The sequence below is a fragment of the Hippocampus guttulatus genome, chromosome 4 (assembly GCF_054856545.1).
Source record: "Hippocampus guttulatus isolate MCC_2025c chromosome 4, RoL_Hgut_1.0, whole genome shotgun sequence".
Lineage (NCBI taxonomy): Eukaryota > Metazoa > Chordata > Actinopteri > Syngnathiformes > Syngnathidae > Hippocampus > Hippocampus guttulatus.
In genome coordinates this window covers 24858277-24880909 of record NC_141264.1, presented here as the reverse complement: position 1 = coordinate 24880909, position 22633 = coordinate 24858277, and the positions used below count along the sequence as shown (strand labels likewise).

The window sequence follows — 22633 nt, the reverse complement described above, 5'->3', positions numbered from 1 at the left end:
GGTTTTCATGTGCGTGGGTGGTCTGGAACGTAAACCCTGCAATGGAGGGTGGGGGTTGCCGTGGTTGGCTCTCTGGAGTATCTTAGCACCCATCAAGTTTGAAATTAAACAACAATGTGATTTTTATTTTATTTTTTTTTCTTTAATTGTGCCGGAAATGTGTCTGTTTAGATTATGGCAATAATTTCATGTCACAGTCTAATTTAAGTCATGCCACTCTGATATTTTCCTTTCTCGTGAGTGAAGCGTGGTGCAGAGGTGGCAAATCCAGGTCTAGAAAGTCAAAAGCACAATTTGGCTTTAGCCACAGGTGCTTTTGCCACATCTGATATGGAGGTCACGAAACCGTTGCTAATTGTTGGAGGCACAGACAAGACGTTTTAGAGCGGCTCTTAAACGGGTGCAGGGTTGACAAGTAATTTAGCAAACAATGGCAAAAAAAAAAAAAAAAAAAAAAAAAAAAGCAAATCACTGGCACGCACATTGGAAAACGCTCATACACGCCCCCCCACCCCCCACACACTCTTTGAGTTGTATTTGTAATTGAATCCTCATGTCAGCAATTGCTGCATTTGTTTTTATAACCCAAATTCAGCAAATTATTTTAATGAGAGGGGGGACAGAGGCCTCGCTGCACCAGCAGCTTTTAAGCTACCGTTTTATTAGCCACTTAATTCAAAACAAATGTTTGTACTCGGAAGGCTGCATAAGACGCCTTGACATGCTGTCGTCTCGGAGGTTTAGCGAAATCAAGATCGCATTTGCGCTCCCGTTTTCGGGGGGAGAAAGTATTTTTCACGATAAATGGAAGCAACAAAATGTGTAACAAATATACTGAACACACACTTGCTAATAATGTGTTTTTTTTCTTTATGTTGTCGGTCATGAGCTAGGCTAACACTACATACCGTATACTACCGTATATCACGCAACCAAAAGTCAAGCTTTATAGCATCATGACTCCGCTTATCAACACATGCGTCATTCGACTCACTGTCGAGTAGTTTGAGTTGTCGGCTCCATCAGGACATTGTTTACTTCGGCTCGCCACATCTCAGGCCTGCATTTATGCCAGGGGAGTTTGTTCTTATTTTATTTATTTTATTTTTTTTGCTTGGACTGATTGATGATGACATGACCGGCTCTTCCTTGCGATCATGTGATGGGGGAAAAAAAAAATGGGGTGGGATTTAAAGCGTCGTCTTTATGTGCTTCATGGCAAATTTCCCTCATAAAAGCCAAAACAACCTCAAAGCAACCAAATTGCTGTTTTGGGGGAGGGGAGGTCTGGAAGAACATGAAGGGCGCATTTAATGCTCCGGGCAAAATCAGTCTAGGGAGGCTTCCAATCCGGCTCCAGTGGTCTCACAGTTAGTCTGCAGACATATGTGGCGCTCAGCGTGCGATTAGTGCCACTATAATTTGGGTTTAGTCATCGTTTGGTGGTAAACACGGCGGCTGATGCCACACTGGCTGGAGGAAGCACAACGGCGTCCCGCCTGGCTGACTTCTCCACCCCCCTCTTCTTCCTCTTCTTTTGGTTGATTTCTTGATGCAATTTGGCCCAGGCAACTCGAACGCAGATGAAAACCTGAATACCTCAATAGACAAGTAACCACACTAAAGTACACTCAGAAGTTACAGACTCTCTTTCGAGTCAATTTGCGATGTTCCAAGTGATGGATTTCCCCCTCGTCTGACTTTGATATAAGGCTTCACACCAAAGAGAAGCGTCGGGAACAACTTCTCTTTCATGTCGCTTCCTTTGATTACAAGGGAAGGACCCTTTGCTAGGCATCAGAGGGAGTTTTGGACTTCCTAAAATGACCCCCCCCCCCCCCCCACTACCCCGGCACACAAGCCTTCCGACGAGTCCCGAAAGTGGGTGGCATTAGGCAGTAGTTAGTTATGTAATGACAAGGCTCTCTGGACAGTGAGCCAGATGGCGGCTGCCGACGGTGAAGCGGGACTCTCGAGCTCACTCCACCTTTTAATTTGCTTCCATTTTGGGATTAGAAATGAAGAGAAACCAAAGCAATCAATCAGGACTTGGACCAGATCTGGATTCTCAATTCTTCACCTCATTTTGGTCAGTTTCCAATTTTGTAGGAACAGTTTGGCGTTGGCACGCCAAAGAAGGTCAGTCAGTCAAGTCTGCCATTGCTGACTTTGGTGTCAAGCCGCGTTCAAATCGAATGGAGACGGCGCGATGGCAAACCCTCATTCAGGCCCTACATTAGTGTCCTGTGACCTCACCGACAGACAAGGAGACATCATGGCCATCCTTCCCAAGACTTGCCTCCATTTCGTGTATTTTCTGCTTTTCTGCATTGGCATTATCTGATGGCTAAATCGTATCTGCTGGACCAAGGTTTTGTCAGTTCCATTTGGGGCCAATCAAATTCGCAAGTAGAGAAGGAAGCACTAGTAGCCAGTTTCTGTTCTGTTTAGGGGCGTAGTCAGTAGAGCTGATTACTTGTTTCCACCCTTCATCTTTACACCCGAATGCTAGGTGGCTACATGTTAGCACTGGTCCCTGATCTGCATTTTTTTGTGGACTTTGTTTTCATTAGATTTCGTTTTGTTTCACGCCCCCCCCCCCCTTGTATCCCCATTTTCACGTCTTGCTCGTTTCTCCCCATTTTTGTCAGCCCTGTTCCCCTTGTCGACCGATCAGCCCCCATCAGCCTGTAATGTCTTGTCAAGGTGTGCCCTTATTGTCTCATCACTTTTCTTGTCTTGAGCTCCCTGTTTTCTTAACGTCTGTTTCTGTTCACTGTTGGTGCCAGTAATGTCGTGTCATGTTTTGCTGCCTGGTGCAGTGAGCCTCTTCCTTTTATTGCACTACCATGCTGGCCTTTTTTGTTTTATGTGAATTAATCCTCAACACCGCATAATCTTGAACACTGACACTACTGCAGAGAGAAAAATCTGGAAGGATGGTCCCCCCCCCCCCCCCCCCCGCCCCCTTCCCAAACCATGTCAGTGCCATTGTACAGAACAGCAGCGCGGGAGAAAAAATAAATGGAAACATTCTGCTTACAGGCACTTTAAAACCAAGCTCCCTTGGTCCTCTGATATCATTTTGACCCCCGCTGCGATTGTATCAATCGAAGCTTGGCAACATTTTTGACCCGATAACAATCTCCTGCTGTAGTATCGAGTCCCATTTCCTCGGCCAAAAAAAAAAAAAAAAACGTGCAAAACCTCAATCTTCTCTTTGAAGACTCACATGCTGTGTCTTGCTCACCACACTCACTTGGCCCTCGCCGAAAACTGAGAGGTTAAGACTTGTGACTTCCTCCCACATGTGCAGGTTAAAGTACTGCCTTTTTTCTTCAGAATAGTGGGGGCGGAATGGGTTTTTTGGCGCCAAGGCTTGCCAAAATAAGAATTCCTTCCTCCCCCGCACACATATCTGTCCTTGGCTCTCTTTCAGTATTTGAGATAACTCTGCCGTACAGTCTACCCATCCCCCTCGTCCTCCTCTTTACACACACACACACACACACACACACACGTAGATGTTATCTAAGCATTTTCAGCCAAAGCGGTGTGGTAGTGACAGCCCAGACCGATGCTTACATTTACTTTGTGTGCTAAACCTGCAGCAGAGTGCGATTACAACACACCAGCCCTGTCAGTATGTTTTCTTTGTGAACACCCCTGCTTAGGGAGACACAGATCCACAAAATGCATTGTGTGCATGGATTCCCACTCTTAAAGCGAGTGCCCATATCTATGGTGTGTGTGTATGTGTGTGTGTGGGTGTGTGTGTGGGTGGGTCGGTGTGTATGATGGGAGCCGATTGGACGAGCTGTCCGGCTGACGTCTCTCTGTCATGATGCGAGGGTTGTCAGGTGACCCAGAGTAGCGTCCTCATACTTAGCCGTGTGTATTCGCGCATCTGTGTCCGACTGTGTGTGTGTGTGTGTGGGTATGTGTTTGTTCATGTACTTTGTACGTGTGTGCGTCCTCACAGAGGTCAAACAAAATGCGGTCAGAATTGGGGGAGAGAAAAAAAATGTTCAACCTTCGAATAGAAGACAAATACCAATCTTACTTACTATGCCTACACACACACACACACACACGGGTTTTTGCATACATGTGCTCAATTTTTGTTTTGTGTTTTATTTCTACTGGGCACAGTAGCCGTTATCATGAGCAACTTGCATCCGTTGCGCGTTGCCGTGCGTGACTAAGAGTGCCAAAGAGGTTGAATGACTCAACGTTTTTTTTTGGTCGTCAACCATAATGTGGTGAAAAGCAAGTCAAAGTCGATTCATGGACGATGTCGTCATTATGATGAGACGAAAATTTGCCTGTTAGCGCTATGGACCTTTTTTTTTTGTCTTAGCCCGACTTGTTGGATTGTATCGAGTCATTCCGTTTATGAGGTCAAAGTCGATGAGTCGATGACATCATTGTCATGATGGGGCAGCAGATGTGCGGGTTGAAATTCCTCCGTCAATTGGCTGACTGGTGCCGTGGCCTTTTTTTTTAAAATTCGTAACGGGAGCGTTCGCACCAATTCTGTGGCGCTTACGTTATGCGTGCATGATTTAGCGCACTAACCATTTGAACACCGTGCTACCCTCATGTGATGTTGCCCCCCCCCCCCGCAAAAAAAAAAAATCTGAACTCATAAGATTACTGTTTTTTTTCTTTTCAGTTTAGCCCCAATCCTCCTTTGTCCCACTATGTACTTAAATAAACCCCAAAAAATTCGACCAAATGGAGTATAAATTCTCTGATGTTCAGGGGCTCCAAAGTATTTGGACACTTTCGGGCTTCCCGATTCCCATGTCATCTTCCCCTTGGAGGCAAAACAGAAAAGCGATTTAACACCTCCGACTCGCTGCTGACACATGATTTCCCCACAGCGTAAAAGCCACCGCTCGACATCATTCCTCCCACTCGCACACCTGCAGTTAGCACCCCCGTCTCCACACACACACACACGCACACACAGCACACACAGCACTGTCGCAACCGCAAACCCCACCCAGTCATCAGCAGGCTGGCCTTTGCCCTCGCAGCCTTCGGGGATGGAGGCCGACACAAGCCCGCCTGCATGTATGGATTCAGCGCGATTCACAGCGGGAGAAAACACTGAGCCGATTGTGTTGGTCGGGGAGGCTTTTGTTTCATCGTAAATGTCTTGTCCAGCTGGACGCCAAAGCATCACAGGGTCACGGTTGGAATGGATGTGTCCCGTTTGTCCTTAAAATCATCACGTTTGCTTGCACGTTGGGTCCCACTTTGGCATTTTTAAAATGTAATTTTTTGCACTGTTTAAGATCTTCGATTATGGAACTAAGGCAACAGCATTGCCATGTGGTCGGGTTGCTCCGTGGGGTAAGATGGTCAATTTCCTCTTGACCGTAAAAAGGCATCAGAAATTACGAACGGAATAAAACGGTGACCTTTGCTCAAGTAACTTAAAATCTGTCATAGACAACAAATGAATGCCTTGAACTTTGGTCGCCCAAGGCCCGACGGGAGCCCGCTGTTTAATTGAAAGCGACCCGTCGGACATTAATGAGGTTTGCTCCCCAACCGGTGGGTCGGCTGCATGCGGGTTCAAGAATCTGCAGACTATACGGCGTCGGCAGCCCACCCGCCGCTGTCCAAATGCGGCTCATTCAGGGGGTGATTAACTGGGCTGGGACCAAAACGATTTCGTTGAACTTGAAATGAGCAGTTTTGCGGCGCTGGTGTCCAAATTGCTGAGTTAATTGTTGTTGTTGTTGTTGTTGTTTTTTTTGACTCGGGTGATCGTGTTTATTTGCTAGTCGGGGGTTCCGGTTACTCAGCCGGGGCGCTACAGCAGTCCGACGACACACTGCCGTCAATTGTTCTCGTTCTCGTCTGGGGGTCGTGACACTGTTAACGATGCTTGAAAAGCTTTAAGTGACTTGACCTCGTTTTATGGGCTAAAAGACAAAAACAAAACAAAACATGAGTGTGTGTAATGGGTGGAGGGGAGTTAGTCACTGTTTAATCCTGACGACATTTTTCTCAAGACGGTCATGCTGCAAATTCATCCACTAGGATACCACGCATGGGGAATAATAATTCTTTCATGGGATCGAAAAGCGAAAAAATATTCACAGTATGTAAACATCTTTGAATCGGCTGCCAAAACAATTATTTTGTTTCAAGCCTCAATGGCACAGATGAGAACAATGAACAGTGATATGTAACACGAGACCTGCGGGGTGGCCGCCATCTTGAACTGGTCCCGCCTTTCCACTCCACTTTATTTCTATTGGGTTAGAGTTAGGGTTGTGACTTGGGATATGACTTTTCAACTCGGGTTAGGGTTTCAAATGAGCGTTTCAGACGATCCTATCCCACCGCACTCCCATCCTGTTCCCATTCAGAATGACTCCCACTCCGATACCGCTCCCATTTTGGAGGTCAGCCACATTCAAAATGGCTGCCAATCTGTCCAAGTTTTTTTTTTTTTTCCCTGCTGGATAACGCCACTCCCGTCTACTCCTGCAACCTTTTTTGTCTTGTATCGTTCCGATCCTGTGATTAAAAATAAATCTGACTGCGATCCAGTGGGAATCTTGCTCGCTTCCCCCGCAAAAAGGTCACCCTTGATATCAAACCAGGGCCGTGCAGAGGGTGTGGCCAAGAGGGTGAGCATCCACCTGAGGGGGGGCAGATCTGCAGCATCTCCACGGCAGCCAAAATTGATCACGGCAATCCCGTCGCTAATCGGGCATGATGTTAGATCGCCATGGTCTGCCTGTCGCCGTACGCACCTCGACGGCGTGGTTAGATGTACAAAGAAAGTGTCATTTTCACACCGAAAATTGGATCACTCCCCCCAAGGCAACCCTGATGATTTATCACAGCACTCGGGTTAGGAATAACTAATAATAGATACGGTTCAGCAACTTAACTTCAAAGAAAGGCTCAATTCTGTTCACAATGAACCCGCCTGTTAAGCTGCGCTAAAAATAAGTCAAATAAAATGGGCCTTGCGCGTGTCTGTCAGTGCAACTTTCCGGGCCTTTGTCATGGCGGCCTTTCCCCGTCTACCGGGCCTTCTAGAAATAGCTTTGGCATTTGTGCGGTGTGTTTATACGGGGACGGCCGCTTCTTAAAGCGGAGGGTGGGCTGCCTCCCAGTCAAATCACGAGCTCAAATTGTGGTTGGGCTATTCTTAGTATAACGTTGCCTGTGTGGAGCCCTGAGTGTGTCTTAGTGTGTGAGCGCGCGCGTGTGTTGGTGTGGAGTCTGCCAAACGGAGACAAGGGGAGGCCTGTGTCCGCCCCCTACCTATTAATTCTCTTGGGGGTGGTGGTGGTGGGGGAGTGGGTGTCTTTAGGCTAGCCACAGCTAAACTGGGCTGTTTGTATATCCGGGACTCGTGCAAGATATGTGTTCATTGTGTGTGTGAATGTTAAGGTGTGGTGCGAGGGAGCCGAGTATGTGTTTAAGGGTCCGGGAAATCCGTTGAAATGATGATGATGATGGCTTCTAAATTGCTGACTGACTGTTGATGTCTGTGTGAGAGCGTCACGATACTACTTTTATTCACGGGTCAGTGTTTACAAGCTGCCTGGGAGCAGCCGACGGGGCTGAGGGTAATTTTTTGCAATCTTCAAGGATGTCATGATCGTGCGCGCGCTCATTTTCATCATATTCTTTTTTTTTTTTTTTTCATGGGGGTTGCAGAGTTGAAATTAGTTTAGCATTTTTCATGATTGTTAGTTTTTATTTCATTTGGACTTTTCTTTTAATTCGATTGTAGAGCAGGTTTGTTTACTTATTTTGAAAATGTTTTAGAATTAGTTTTAGTTGGGTTTTTTTTGTCTGTTTTTTTTAATATATTGAGTATTTGTCATATTTGCAAGGGAAGAAAAAGGTTGTGAAGTATTGTGTAACAAAGTCCAGTTGAATCTTTCTTCTGTATTGGCGTACTCTGGAATTACATTCATTTAAAATGAACCCCGAAAGCTCCTGGATGATATTAGTCGACAAAGATGAGAACAAAGGACATCCTTTCTATCAGTCTAGGTAGTTTTCTAAACGTGCAATTTAGTTTCAGTCACTTGTTGTATTTTTTTTAGAGACATTTTCATTTTTATTTTCTTGTGCTAGTTTTTTTCCCCCCATTTTAACGATGGGCCTTTTGTTCATTTTCGTGAACTATAATAACCTTCGTGTGTTGCGCTTCCAATTATCGAGCCCATTCCCTTAACGTTTCTCAAGTCAGCTGTCATTAGGTGAAGAAATGAAACAGGACGTTCCAAGTCTGAAAAATATGACTTCATAAAAATATATATTTTTTCTTTGTGACTGATAACATGTACCCAAAATTTTTAAACCCAAAAAATGTCTTTACCGTAAACACGACCCGAACTACAGGCAATTTAAAAAAAAAGAAGCTACGTCGTGTCCTCTTGAAAAAAATAGTACACAGTTTCGGGACAACGGCTGCGGCCCGCGTGCCTTCCCTGTAGCACAAAATGTTCTGGGTCAGAGCAGTTGGCCTCAAGCCAAGCCTCCGGACTAAGTTGGAACCGTCTCACTTTGACTGGATCACCGCCAAGATGATCGCGATAACACGCGCCGTCGACGCAAGCCTGCCCGCTCGCATCAGGTGATGTTTTCACTGAGAATGTGCGGCAAAACAACTTGGCGGGTTCCAAAAGCTCCAGCGCGGGCTCCCATTTGCTTGCCTTTGAATTGACTTCATATCACAGGGCTCCAACTTGAGTGCGACAGTCTTGACATTTGAAGCTGTTCAATCATTTGAAAGAAATGTCGCATACGCTGCCGATCACAATGTCCAATTCCAAACGGCAACCTGCAAATATTTGATAGAATTTTCAGTAGGGCATCCGAATACCAAAATATGTGACAACTGCAGCCCTCCAGATAGCTTCAGGTCATTTCAGCAAATTTATTTTTCAGACGCGCAATAATAAGACGCTCAGTCGTACGTTTCTTTATTGCGTTTGTCTTCGAGACTTTCTGGCATCCAGTTGCGCAGGGTAATCGTCAAAGATGGCTTTTTAATGAGACAGCTTTACTAGCAAATTCCAATATTCGGACGGGTGTACACGCACAAATTTGTCACGTCGGACGTTTTAGAACGAAAGGAACCGAATTGATGGTTTGCTTTGGGAACCTCGGCTTGACTGTGAGCCCGCGGCGCCGTCGCAATGAGAGATCAGCACTGCTGCGGGGTTTGCGCCATCATCACTCACTTCGAACCTGGAGCTGATCTTTTTTATTTATTTTTTATTTTTTTTTATGACCTTATGATTGACAGCGTGAGCGGCAGAGCTGTGCGAATGCGCGGCCTCGTTGGGAAGGGATCAGTCCGCGTTGGGCAGGAGACCCGCGCTCGAAAAGCACAACTTCCCATTCATCAGGTTAACATGAAGGCATGAAAGTGTTTCTTACAGATGTTGGGGGGGGGGGGGGGCTCATGTTTATCATTTTGACTGCCCCAGCAAACATTGCAACCAGGTGGGGTGCGAGCCTCCATCCGTGCTCCAGCGCCGTCGCTCCTCCACCCCGCTACGCGCAACCAGTCGTGGGAGGAATTTTCATTCTTTTCAAAGCGACTCGGCCTTCTTGGGTGGTCCTCGCCATGTGCCGACTCCCGAAGAGCGCGGAGATGTGTGTGTGTGTGTGCGTGCGTGTGTGTACACAAGTATTAAGGACTTACATTTTGTCCACGTGGCTTTGCGTTTTTTTTTTTTTTTCTTTTCTCCATGCCCATCTAATTAGCCTTTTGTAGCTATTTAGGAGGGTGATAATCCAAAGCGGGCAGCAAGTGGTTATGACATAACTGAGTGCAGCTGTAACTTTGTCGGTTGTGGTCCGATGTCAAAAGTAAAACTATCCTCCCTTTTTTTGTTACGGGGGAAGGAACATGAATTCTCAGGTGCAAAGGGTTTTGCTTTTGGGGCCTTTTTTTTGTTTGTTGTAGAAATACTGAAAGGCATCGAACTGCGAAAAAAAAAGTGGATTATCTTTGGGGGGGGTTTTTTTGGTCGTATAGCGATGACCGCTTGGATTTTAAATGCAATCCATTTCAGGAGACTGTCGGACCTTCGGCCTGTGAACCCTGTTTCTACCAAAAAATAAAATAAAACCTCCCTGAAATATCTGTGCTACTTTTAGCAGTAAATTTAGCTTGATTTATTTTTAAATGTCCAAAACAAATTAGATCATTCAACACATTCCAAATAAAACGTCCTCATCATCATCGATGGCATGTTAGTCTTGGACAAACTTAATGCACACTTTTGTTCACAGCAAAGACAAGTTTGAGTTTTTGCTCAATCGAAAATGCTAATTTTCATACATTTGCAAAGAGAAATTTTGTTTTTCACCGAATCAAATTGGAAAAAAAAAATCTGACAATATACTCTTTGTCAAACTTAACGTGCGTTTTTCCATGGACGGCATAAATTGGCATGTTGGGAAAAAAACAAAGCATACGTTTCTTCGTCTCATTTTTTCATTAACCTCAAAGACAAGGCTTCAAATAAATGGGGTTGCATTTTCAGCAACATCAAAAACATGAACATCAAAGATCATTTCTGTTTTTTTTTGTTTGTTTGTTTTTTTTGCCGACACCAGAGATCATTTTCCGTCTTTCGTGAACCTGACAGACGTTTTTCATGAACGCCAAATACCATTATGTAACTTCATGTTCTATGGTTAAACTTCAAAGACATTTTTGGAGTCTTCAATGAACCCACATTTTTTTTGTGTGTGTGTGTGTGTGTGTGTGTGTGAACATCAAAGTCAATTAAGTATTCCAAAAATGTACCATGTGTGTTTTCATGAAGCCCAAAGACAGTTTAGTAACTTTTGTAAGTTTGAAGAAAATCTCGATTACGTACATTTTTGTCAACGTCAAATCATCAAAGACGACTCGGAGTGACGTCGGGACTGAAGCTCGCTCACATTTCAACCTAGCGCCTCCTGGATGAAACTATTCAAAAACAAACACCAAAAACAGGTGTGTCCGCTGATCCTGTGGTCCGAGATTGGCATCATGCTTTTTATGAGCAATGTGCAGTCCAGCTGGGCCGCCCCGATGTACCCCCCCAAGCACCCCTTTCCCTTGCATTAACCCCCCGCCCCCAAAAAAAACTAGCGCAGGTGTTCAGGTCAAGTACTTTCGTAGCTCTCGCTGCACAAATCAAGTCTACAAAAAAACAAAACAGTTTTGACTATTTAATTGATTTCAGGGGAAACTACTCGGCTTTGCCGCTGAGTAGTTTCGTGCTAAATGATAGCGTGTGTTGCCAAACAGGCGTGCGCTGTGGTTAACGCGTAAACGCTCACCTCATCCAGCCGTCGCCTGCGGTGTGCTGATTTGACATAAACAATTCGCAAGTCTGGACTTGTCTCACCGCTTTCGTTGCGGTGAAAGCGTCATCGAATCTCGCAAAAGGATGAAGGATTCGGTACACGCAACGCAATCAGGTGCTTCTATAATTAGATATACGTTGACGAGACCGATATGGGAGCTCGCCGGGATTTCCACATGAATCGGTCGTAAAATGGGATCTGAAGTCACAACGCGGTCTGCTTTGTACATGAACAGTAACAGGTAAACTTAGCCAATAACAAAATTGGAGGTGTTTTTCGAAGATACTGTGAGCCCCCAGCCCTCAAAAATACCCTATTTTCCGCACTATATAAGGCGCACCTTCAATGAATGACCTATTTTAAAACTGGTTTTCATATATAAGGACTCATCCAGAGCGAATGGCTTCTTCGTGGTCTCTAAATAAGGGCGACCGCATCTGCATGACACGCAGAACAGATGGCAGGGCGGGCGAGCGCAAGGACGGGGTCGTATCGTAAGCACCGCGCGGCTGGGCACCAGATTATTGCAAAATTATTGCAGAATCTCAACGTTATTTATGACATATGACAAATTGTCCCCAGGCGGGATTGTGAGCGCGGAAGGTTGTTTGTCTCTGGCGCCCTGCGATTGGCTGCCAACCAGTTGCGATAGGCTCCGGCACGCCCGCGACACTTGTGAGGATCAAGTGGATCGGAAAAAGGGACGGACGGATGGATATATTTCGCCCTATTTTAACCCTTGAGAACAGATTCTCAATTTGCATTGCTGACTTGGCAGCGGACGGCAGAGTAAAAGTAAAGATCGACCACGTAAGTAAAGACCACGAGATCGACACATGCTACCGTGTGATGTCGTGATGTCATCCATTTAGATGAAGTGAGTTTTTTACTTGTTGAGATCATTCCGGTTGTTTGGGGCAGAATATTGAAAAAGCACATTGACCAAATGTGGTGCGGGACTTTAAAAAAAAAAAAACGCTCAAGCGGAAGGTGAGCAGACAGTGACCGTTGCGCGGACATGCACATTCAAAAGTTTCAGGGAAGTCCATCCTGAAATTTCACCCGGAAGCCAAATATTGCATCCCCAAACACGGATGAGTAATTATTCCAAATGGAATACATCAACGGGCGTGCGAATAATGACGGCCTTGTAACGTTCCGCATTATTGCAGGTGTTTTGAGGCCGGATCCAATGCAATAACACCGGCGCTAATAAAACACACGCGAGTGAGGTGGAGCGGCGTTGCCGGCGGACCTCCTCGCCGCATCCCTTACACAAGGCGCCCACAAAAGACGGCAAACGAGCAAACACAGCGCCGGCGAGCAGCTGCGCAGGAAGACCAAGGAAAGGTGCACTGATAAAGGCCACTCTGTACCTCGGCCTGACGAGCTGTGCCTTTTTATTTGATTTTTTTTTTTTTTTTTTTTTTACAAGCAGACGAGGCGGCCTTTTACTGTCTGCTAACTCGGCGCCAACAGATGTGTTTACACTGCACCTTTATGACCGCTCATTAACGAGCCGTCGGCTTGTGCGTGCGCGGAAACAATGGGAGGTCCGCTCCGGCGACATGTGCGCCGGGTCGCCGCTGACTCCGAGGCACAATGTAAAAATAAAAATAAAAAATAAAAAACCGAGAAAGAATATCGACAATGGATGGAGGGATGAATGTGAAAAGCAGGAAATCATTTAGGCGATACGCATTGTACCTGTATATACAAAAGAAAAGGCCGCGGCGAAATTGTGTGTGAGCGTTATCGATGGATTTAGATCAGTGGTGGGCAAACTACGGCCCGCGGGCCGAATCCGGCCCGTTGGTCTTTTTAATCCGGCCCGCCGAAGGTTGGTCCACAATTAAGGTTCGATGTGAATGATTGCATTCATTTCAATTGGACTTGTAATGACAGGCATTTCACCGACAGGTGGCGCATTGACTTGAAGTTGCAGAACACGGGGGGGGGGGGCGGGACAATCTTTTCGACCACCTAGTACCTCTGTATCGCTCTACTTCTACTGGTCTGATCACAACCCATCTGCAGCGATGCACAGGCTAAAATAGGTCATCAACAACACTTTTGTCATTTAAAAAAAGTATATTAATACCGTACTTTCATGCTTTTGTTCTGTTGATGTTTGATATGGACTGTCAACAAATGCAGTTTTTTTTTTAATGTACCATAGCTCGTGCTGACCTGGCCCTTCTGTCAAATTTTAAAAGTCAATGCGGCCCCCGAGCCAAAAATTTTGCCCACCCCTGATTTAGATGGACAACTGACTGGACGGTTGCACTTGGGGTGCGCTCACTTTTGTTGCACATGTACTTTTGTTCTACGAACTGCACACTTTCCAGTGTGGCAAAGTTTCATTTCATCATTGTTGTTCCATGAAGGGGTCGAATGAAAATTGCCCCCCGCCCCTCCCTCCCAAAAAAATGTACACGATATTTATTTTTTTTTTTCTTGGGCACAACGCAATTTTGCAAAGTCGAAACCCCAAATTACATACATATGCGACCCCCACTGTAGCTTATTGTGGTTCTCTTTCCACTATTTCTTAGGAGAAAATGTATGGCTTGCAAAAAAATAAAAAATAAATAGGAATTGCACAATCAACATGTTTGAGCACTTAATTTGACAATGGATGTAAAAGGTTGGATCGTCACTTGGACGAAAACTGTGGATATGATGCCAAGTATTCTCGCCTACGCCAGCCAGCAATCATTTTTAAAGAAATGTTGCAAGAGAAAATAACTGTGGACCCCCCCTCCCACCCCACATACTCCCATTCAGTCATTAAAAGAACTTTCTTTCCTTTTTTTTTTCCTTTCCTGTTGTGCTCAGTTAACATTTTTACTTTTTGCCAAGCACTGTACATTTCAGTCAGTATTGTTTTTTTTTTTTTTTTTTACTTCAACTAAAGTAAATGAGTTGAGTCCGTATTTTTCTCAGTCATTTTGGCTGTACTTCTACTTAAGTACAAGGGCAAATACTTTTTATTTATTTTTTGTTGGTGCGGCAACTCTGTCGAAAGCACCGCAGTAGACCGATTTAGTTGGGCCCGAATAAAACCTCCGAAAAGCAAAATCTTTTGAACCACAAACGCTTGTGATATATGATAAGAAACATTTGCTGGATTGTTGCATCATCATTTTTTTTCACCCTGAAATTTAGTACCCCTGGCGGAGGGACGAATTGGGCCCCGGTCTGCCGGGTGTGCTTGCATTAGTGTGCGTGCGTGTATTTGGATGTGAATAAAGTGCCAGAGGAGGGACGTTCGCAGAGAGTAGGAGGAGGAGGAGGAGTGGGCTTTTTGGGGAGGGTTTGGGATATCACTGTTTGCTCTGGCCCGCTTCCAAAGGACCCCTGGGCTTCTCTCAGCTGGCTATAATAAGAAATGGAGACGAGCGGCAGGGTGAAAGTGACCCGAAAGGAGACGGCAGAGCAGGGCGAAGATGCGGCGCGCAGAAAGACGTCGGCCGGCTGAAATAGCGGGCTGGCCGTCCGTCCTTGATTTGCTCGTGCCGCAATCGGGATGGAGGGAGGAGGTGGTGGGAGTAACATAAGGAGGAGGAGGAGGCGAGTAAGTGGCAAGCAGCAAAGAAAAGTCCATCCATCCTTTTTCTGATCCGTTTATCCTCACAAGTGTCGCGGGGGCACGCTGGAGCCTATCCCAGCCGTCTTCGGGCAGTAGGCGGGGGGGACTAAATACGAAATAAATATTTCAACGTCTTGTCATATTATTACCTGTACACAACAAATTGTTGGATGACCAGTTGTGAGGTCAGTCAAGTCAACTATCATCTATTGTTCGATTATTGTTTGAGTGAGTGTTAACAGGGTAACAAAATGATTGCAAAATCTCAACGTAATTTATGACACATGACAATTTGACATTTCGGTACACGTTTTAGCAAAGCTCGTGAAAGTTGACACCCATGATTTGCTTTCGTGGCCCACATGAAATGACGCGGCGGGCCAGGTCTGGCCCGCGGGCCTCGAGTTCGACACCCGTGGTCTACATAAAGCCCTTCGTGGTCAATCTTCAATTCACGGTGGGGGAAAAAAAAATCACAGGATAGATCGTTAAAATGTATCAACGTAAACCTGCTACTTGTAATATGTTTAAAAAGTGTGTTTGAAACCGTTTTGACATGTTCCTATGTTTTCACACGCTCTCCGTTGCGGCTTTTCAACTTTGGAGGGTGGGTCGAGAAATAGATCAAAAAGAATGAAAGATCAATCAAAATCAAGCACCCCCACCCCCGCCCATCCCCCCCAGAGGCAAAAAAAGCTCGAGGTCAGTGGCCACTTTGGGCTTTCTAATCACTCCCACTTTTGGGGGGGCCGACGGTGTTCTCATTTCCAGGCGACCTTGAATGCCCTGCGCCGTTGAGCAATCTGGGCTGTAGCACGTGCAAATGCACAGCAGGCGGGGGTGGAGGCCAGGACACTCGCTTTGTACTCCTTCCACTACTTTCCAAACAGCCTTGACGGAGAACCGCAAATGTCAAATTAGAGACTAAACGTTTGGATACCGTGCGCTCCTTACCTAGCTGCAAGAGATGAAAACATGTCACGGCGCAATCATTTTACGTCTCCCGCACACTTTAAAACACATTCAAGCTTTTTAACTCATTTAGTGCCACAAACGTTTTTTTCACTGCACTTTCCAATGCCATCATTTCAAACGTCATTTCATACGTGCATTTTCTTACTGCTCTGTCTCTTTTCTGCTAACATTTCCCCTTCTTGAGATGGTAACACGGGAAATACTTGTTCTTCTCCGCTGTTGTCGCTCGCTAGCCGATCTTCCAATTTTCATGTAGTTTGCCGCTGCACTATTTTGAAAACAATCACCTGGGTCCGCATTATTAATTCACAAAAAACACGCACATGATCATCTTGTTTTGTTCTCATGAACCTCCGTTTTTTTTTTGGGGGGGGGGGGTTGGGCGAGGTGGCTCAGGCCTCCTCGGTGCAAGTTTGGGAAGAGGAAGACGATTCGGGAGATTAACGAGGCAGGAAGGAAGCAGATACAAGACGTACTTCCGGGGCTACGTTGTAAACATTTGTGGACAGTTTTGATGTCTTGCGCTTGACGATAAGGATGGCCCTCTGATCACTGCGTCTTATCAGTCCGAGTAGTGGAAGCACTCAGGGGGCAGCTCATTATGCAGATCTGACCAAAAAAAAAAAAAAAAAGGCCAAAACAAAGCAATACATTTGTATGTCTGTGACAAAAAAAACACAAAAACATCTCCGTCCCGGGGGGGGGGGGCTTTTGTTGGTTTGCTTTGCTCACCTTCCCCTTTCCCCGCAATCCTGCAAGGGTCTCCTCAGGCCAACACTGTCTTAAAATCTTAGCGCTTTCCTTTGCAGGGCGGCGAGGTGAAAATCCACTTGGATGCAAAATAAAGGCGGGGATTGAATCTGTTAGTGCCACGGTCAAAAGGCCACTCGGAGCGATGAAATCTCTCTGCTTTAAAAAGTCACTCCAGCTGCACTCCATCGACCGCAGCTATTGCGCCGCTATCAAATTAGCTATAATTGTTGTTTGTTTATGATACATTGGTGTGTGTGTGTGTGTGTGTTTGAATACAGTTTAACCCTATAACCTGATAACATGTCCCTGAAAAGGATCTCGGTATGCACCCTACAGTCCTCCGCTCTACCAACTGAGCTATTGAAGGCGACAGTGAAGCACTTGTAATACCTTGAATGTTGATTAAAGGCCGAGTAAAGAGCAAAAGCCCAGATCGACAACGATGACGTCCCCGTAGTGTCAAAAGTTATTCCTTCGAGCCGGATTTGAACCAGCGACCTAAGGATCTCAGTATGCAACCCTACAGTCCTCCGCTCTACCAACTGAGCTATCGAAGGGTACGGAGACTCACTTTTATTACTTTGAAGGTGATTAAAATCCGAGTAAAGAGCGCAGAAGAGGCCCCAAGACCTCAAAGGAAGCTGGTTCTTGACGAGCTGGTCTGATCTCTCCACTCCAGACATGAATGGTCCAGCGAATCAACCATCCATTTTCACACCGTCCTCATTTGAGTCGTACCGCCGTAGGTCATGTGCAACAACAAGTCTGTCATCCGCTGGCCCACGACTTCACACAACGGTCACATGGGGGCATCCTTGAACCGGCAGTCAGAATCCTCCTCACTCATGGGCCCTATCTGACACACACACAAAAAAAAACCCCCCACACTTACCCTCACCAAGTGCCACCGGCCGCCTGCGCTGCCCTCATTACTTACCGACAAAAGTATTGGGACATCAGCCTCATTGCAAAGTGAAACTGAAGAAACTTTTGACATTTAAGCCGTGATGGCTGACGAACTCCCGCAAAGACTTCTTGTAAGAAAATGTCTGTGGGAAACATTTGTCATTGTTTCATTTGGAACGCAGCCGCATCTCTGTAATAAGAGGGTGTGCACACATGTGCACAACATTCTCGATTTTGAATTCCTTTCTGGAAAATGTTTTAAACTTGCGTTAAGTTGTACCGGGCATCGAATTCATGGTGGTTTTGATCTCTTTTTTTAACATAACAAAAACCTGACATTTGAACAGGGCTGTGCTGCTTTTTGTTGTTGTTGTTTGTTTGATTGTTTCTTTTTTATTCACTCGATATCTTGGGGCGGCCCAGTGGTTAGCGCGTCAACCTCACAGCACGGATGTTCCGGGTTCGACTCCAGCTCTCCCCTCCCTGTGTGGAGTTTGCATGTTCTCTCCGGGCTTGCGTGGGTTTTCTGCGGGTACTCCGGTTTCCTCCCGCTTTCCAAAAACATGCATGGCAGGTTAATGGAACACTCTAAATTGTCCCTAGGCGAGATTGTGAGTGTGGATGGTTGTTCGTTGGCTGGCAACCGGTTCAGGGTTACCCGATGTGCCAACAACAACTTAACATATCTTTATAATTGCCACTCATCAAACTCGGGACTATCAAAGCGATGCCGCAGCCGTACTTTTCATTCGTGACTAGCGGCTCATCTTTTTGTTCCAAAGCCTCACCTCTGCGACCCTCGCCCGCCTTTCACCAGCCGCGCTCTCCCCCAAGGGGCTCGCCAAATATTTGGGGGACACGGACTGGGAAACGAGGGCAGATGGCGTGCTTCGGCCTCGCATCTCTTTTTGGTGACATTCCACTGGGAATTGCAGAAGCCTTTTTGAGCATTCCGATAGAGGCCATGGACAGATAAGTGAGTTATGCGGTTGGCCACCATCGGGGCCCTGCAGAGCGCCTGGCATGCAGCTGACAAGTGTGTTCGTTGGTCTCTGAGCAAAATGTAGTCGTCGTATTTGAGGGAGGCATTTCCATAGTGATAGGGGGATGGAAAATAAGATAAGATCAGATGAGATAACCTTTATTTGTCCCACACTGGGGAAATTTGCAGTCCACAGCGGCAACATTGCGCTGGAAGAAATAAAAACAAAGTGTTTCATTGCACAAAATAAATGTTTCGGATGGATGCGGCCCTTGATTGATTTCTCGACATTCTTCGGTAATTAAACTTGATGTCTCACATTCGGCTTGGCTAATGGCTGACTCGGGTGATGAATACGTTTGTGTTCGGCGGGGAGGGGGGTGGGGGGGGGGGGCGATTCTTCTTTGCGCAACAAGCAACAGTTTAGCAGAGTAAACAACTCTTCAACAAAAACAGGCTTGACACTGTTTCTTGCCACTCCAAGTTGAAGTCAACTGTCATCACACATTAACATAAGACAAAGAGAATTAGATGTTGTCAATCCATTTTCTGTGTTGCATCTGAAACAACCCCACAACTTTGATCTCCACTAGCTAGCTCAATGTCAACCGTTTGGCATTTTTCATTTATAAAAATATATGTCTTGATTTCTGTTTGTTTGTTTTTTTAAAAATTTAATTCATTCTTAGAGCTTTTTTAAAAGCTTTTTTTTTCGAGAAGTCTTACTTTTGGTTTAATTTGTATTAGTTTTGGCCTTAGTTTTAGTTTTTTAATGTATGGAATATTAATATTAATGAATATTAATTTATAAGGACGGTGTAATAAAGTCAAGTAAATTACAATTGACCTGTCTTCCATACCGACGTGCACCAATAACTAAAATAAATACGTTTAAAATGAATTTTATATATGTGTTCATGTGTGTACAAAAACAAAGGACATATTTGCTATCATTATAGTTAATTTTTTAAATGGAAGATATAGTTTTTTTTAAGAACATTTTTGTTTGTATTTGATTTAGTTAATGATTTTTTTTTCAAATCTACCTTTAGTTATTTCGTTACTTTTCATTCACTAAAATAACCTCGAGGCTCACACAATGCAAAGCACCGTAGAGGCACCGATAGTCACTACATCCCTTTAAGCTACAGATATTTGAACACAAACGGTGCATCAACACATTTAGACAGACAGTTGAACAAAACCCTTTGTGAAAAACAAGTAATATCGCTGTAGTTTCCTGATTTACAGTAGTTGTCTTGGTTTTTGGCTTCATGACTTTGTTCTTCTCTCTTCCCGTGGCCACATTGCACACAAGAGAACGCGTCAATCAGAATGTACAAACTTTTTTTTTTTTTTACATTACACGTAGTTATGTTATTGCTTTATTTGAAAGTATATATTATAGAGTTCTATTTTTCCTTATTAAAATCTTTTTTGTTGGCACGTGCCTTCCCCTTCATTTCAATGAATTTTAAACCGCAAACACGGTCATGGGACGAATGAGACTGGAAACTCAGGGTACCGCCGTAACTCAAACATACGACTAGCGCCATCGTGCTGTCTGGTGCTGACTTGTGAGTGCATCTTTGTACGGATTTTTTTTTCCTTCCCTTTTTCCGTCTCCCATTGTGGACAAATTTGGTGCCATTCTTGTGCAGCTGACGGCGTCTTAATGGAACATAGCATCTGTTATGAAACAATGGGGAGGCGGCAAAAGATGATGGCAGGGGACCATGTTCGCCTTGCCAATTTCCCCTTTTCCCATCGCCGGGGGGCTTTGTGCGCCGTCCATTGACGCCGCTAATTCTGATCCGCGCTTGACCTGCCGCATATCTGCCTGTTGTTATCCAGCTCGAGGCGCAGCCTTTCAGCCATTGTGCACACGTGCGTGTACAGTTGTACAGAACCCCGCATCCCATTCACGGAGAAGCGGCCGTGCATCTGCCCTTCAACGAGTGTAATTGTTGCAGTGCTGAGCGGTGCCAGGTTTTGCCATTCGGAATACCGTGCGTGGCCGAGTCCCAACAAAGTGCGCTGCGGAAGAGTAACAGGTGCGCGCGGTGGGAAATTTCACTTCAAATTATCATCGAAAAAAAAACATCAACAAAAATTTGCCGAGCAAAATTTGTACTCTGCAGTGTTGTTCTTTATGAAAACCTGCACTTAAAGCATCGCGCAATGAAACAGAATGCAAATCATTCAATAATATCCACTAAGCAATACAACTTTGTCAACACTGATCCAACTCTTGTATTGGATAGTAGGCTGCGCTGGTGTGCCTAATAAAGCGGCCAGTTCACACACGCCCCATTTTGCAATTTTCTTTGAAATACAAAACGCCTAATAATCAGAGTAGATGAATATTGTGACATGGATTTTTTTTCTTCTACAGTAGGTTTTTTTTTTCCTTGCCCTCCTGAGGGGTTTAGATCAGGGGATGTCGTTCATATGTGTTAAAACGTGGGTGGGCCTGTGGTACCCTTTAAGACATTTATCTGATTGCGGGTCATATAAATAAAATTTTCTTGACTTGAAATCCGAATCGTCTTTGATTCTTGTTTAAAATAAATAAATAAATAAATAAATAAGGAAAAGTTAATTAATCCTGGACACTTTGAGTCATTCCCCAGTGTTGCCAAGAAGTGTTTTGGTCCCTGCAAAGCCCACACACTGTGGGACATTGGTCACTTTGAATGACCCCCTCCCCGCGTTACCATTTGCCTGGTAGACATGTGGCCGTTTCATGTCTGCCAGCGTTGTGTACACAGTGTGTCACGCTGGTTGGGGCGCGGCGGCATTTCTGGACCCGTAAGCCGCATGCATCCACGGCGTCGTGCACAATGTGACTGAATGCTTCAATGTGGATGCACAAAACACACACAGACGCTTTGCCTTTCTGCTTAAGTCCTCATCAAAGCCGCCCTCGCTGCTTCTCTCTCCCTCCTCGGCCATCTATCCGTCTACGTACAATTTCGTGTGTCTGTGTGTGCGCACATGCGTCTAAATGGGGCCCTTCCCCGCTGCGTAATTGCAGGCTGCCCATCAGCCCATTGGCTCTGCGCTGCGTGGCGACTAAAAGATGTCGCTAATCCCCCCCCCCCCCGGCATAAAGCCGGCGGGTCAAGCAGCTAGCGGCACTTGAATTCAACTCCGGGACGGCAGCCGCAAATTAGGACAGGGCGACAAGACCCCGCAGCATTCTGGGTATTGTTGTGAGCTGCCAACCGGTCTCAAAAGACCGTGGCCCCCGTGAGAAGGAGCAGCCGGGGGAGAAGAGGAGATTGATGGCGGCCCAGTGACCTGCCGGCTCCCTGATAAATTCATATCAGCGCCAGACGCTGAACACTAGGGGCCCGTATTTTCGTAGACAGGCGCATGTGCCCTCTGTGTAAAAGCTGGCACGTCTTCATTGTCGTGCTGGGGAAAGTCGAGTTGACCGTGTTTGGGAATTTGGCAGACCACGCCGCGCCAAGCTGGGCGTTGCGGCAGACGTTTTCGTTTACATGTCACGATTTGGTGACAGAAAATGGACGACATTTTACACAGGGTTAAAGCGGGTCTAAGTTGTGGCGCAGGTGGTGTGAAGCGATTTTGGTGGATTCAATCGAAGAGCAGGAAGGCAGATTCTGTCCTCCGCTGAAATGTGGAGAGGGCATCATCATATTTCATTCGTAAATAGGCGTGCATCGAACCCTCTGAATCATTGTCGAAATCAATTCATGGAACTTATTGTTATTGTTATCATCTTAAGCGTCCATCTCACTGCGGGACACCAATCAGCGGGGGGGGGGGGGGGGGGGATTGGCTGGAGGCAGTGGATTGTTGTCAGACACGGACACCCGATTACGGGTCGAAAGCTGTCTCCGATGGCCGACTCCACAGTAGCGGACTTTACAACATCCGCAAATGGAAATTTTCTCGTCCTTCCGCCACGTAACCGCACGCCTCCCGTGCGCCGCATCCATTGGATGGCTGACAAGTCGGCCGTGTTCCCGCCCACAGCGGCGCAAACGCCACTTTCAACCTGCGAACGCTTGCCAAAATGCCAAAAGAAAGAA

At 45.8% G+C, this 22633-nt stretch overlaps 1 protein-coding gene and 1 non-coding gene across 2 annotated transcripts in view; one reads left to right on the top strand and one right to left on the bottom strand.

The window, feature by feature from the left end:
- Positions 1 to 22633, top strand: part of LOC147206881 (alanine and arginine rich domain containing protein) — a 68439-nt gene that overhangs the window by 10591 nt on the left and 35215 nt on the right. The gene's annotated exons all lie outside the window — the stretch shown is intronic.
- trnay-gua (transfer RNA tyrosine (anticodon GUA)) lies at positions 17155 to 17241 on the bottom strand. Its single transcript is given in 2 exon segments — positions 17155 to 17190; positions 17205 to 17241. It is a non-coding gene; the product is annotated as a tRNA-Tyr (tRNA).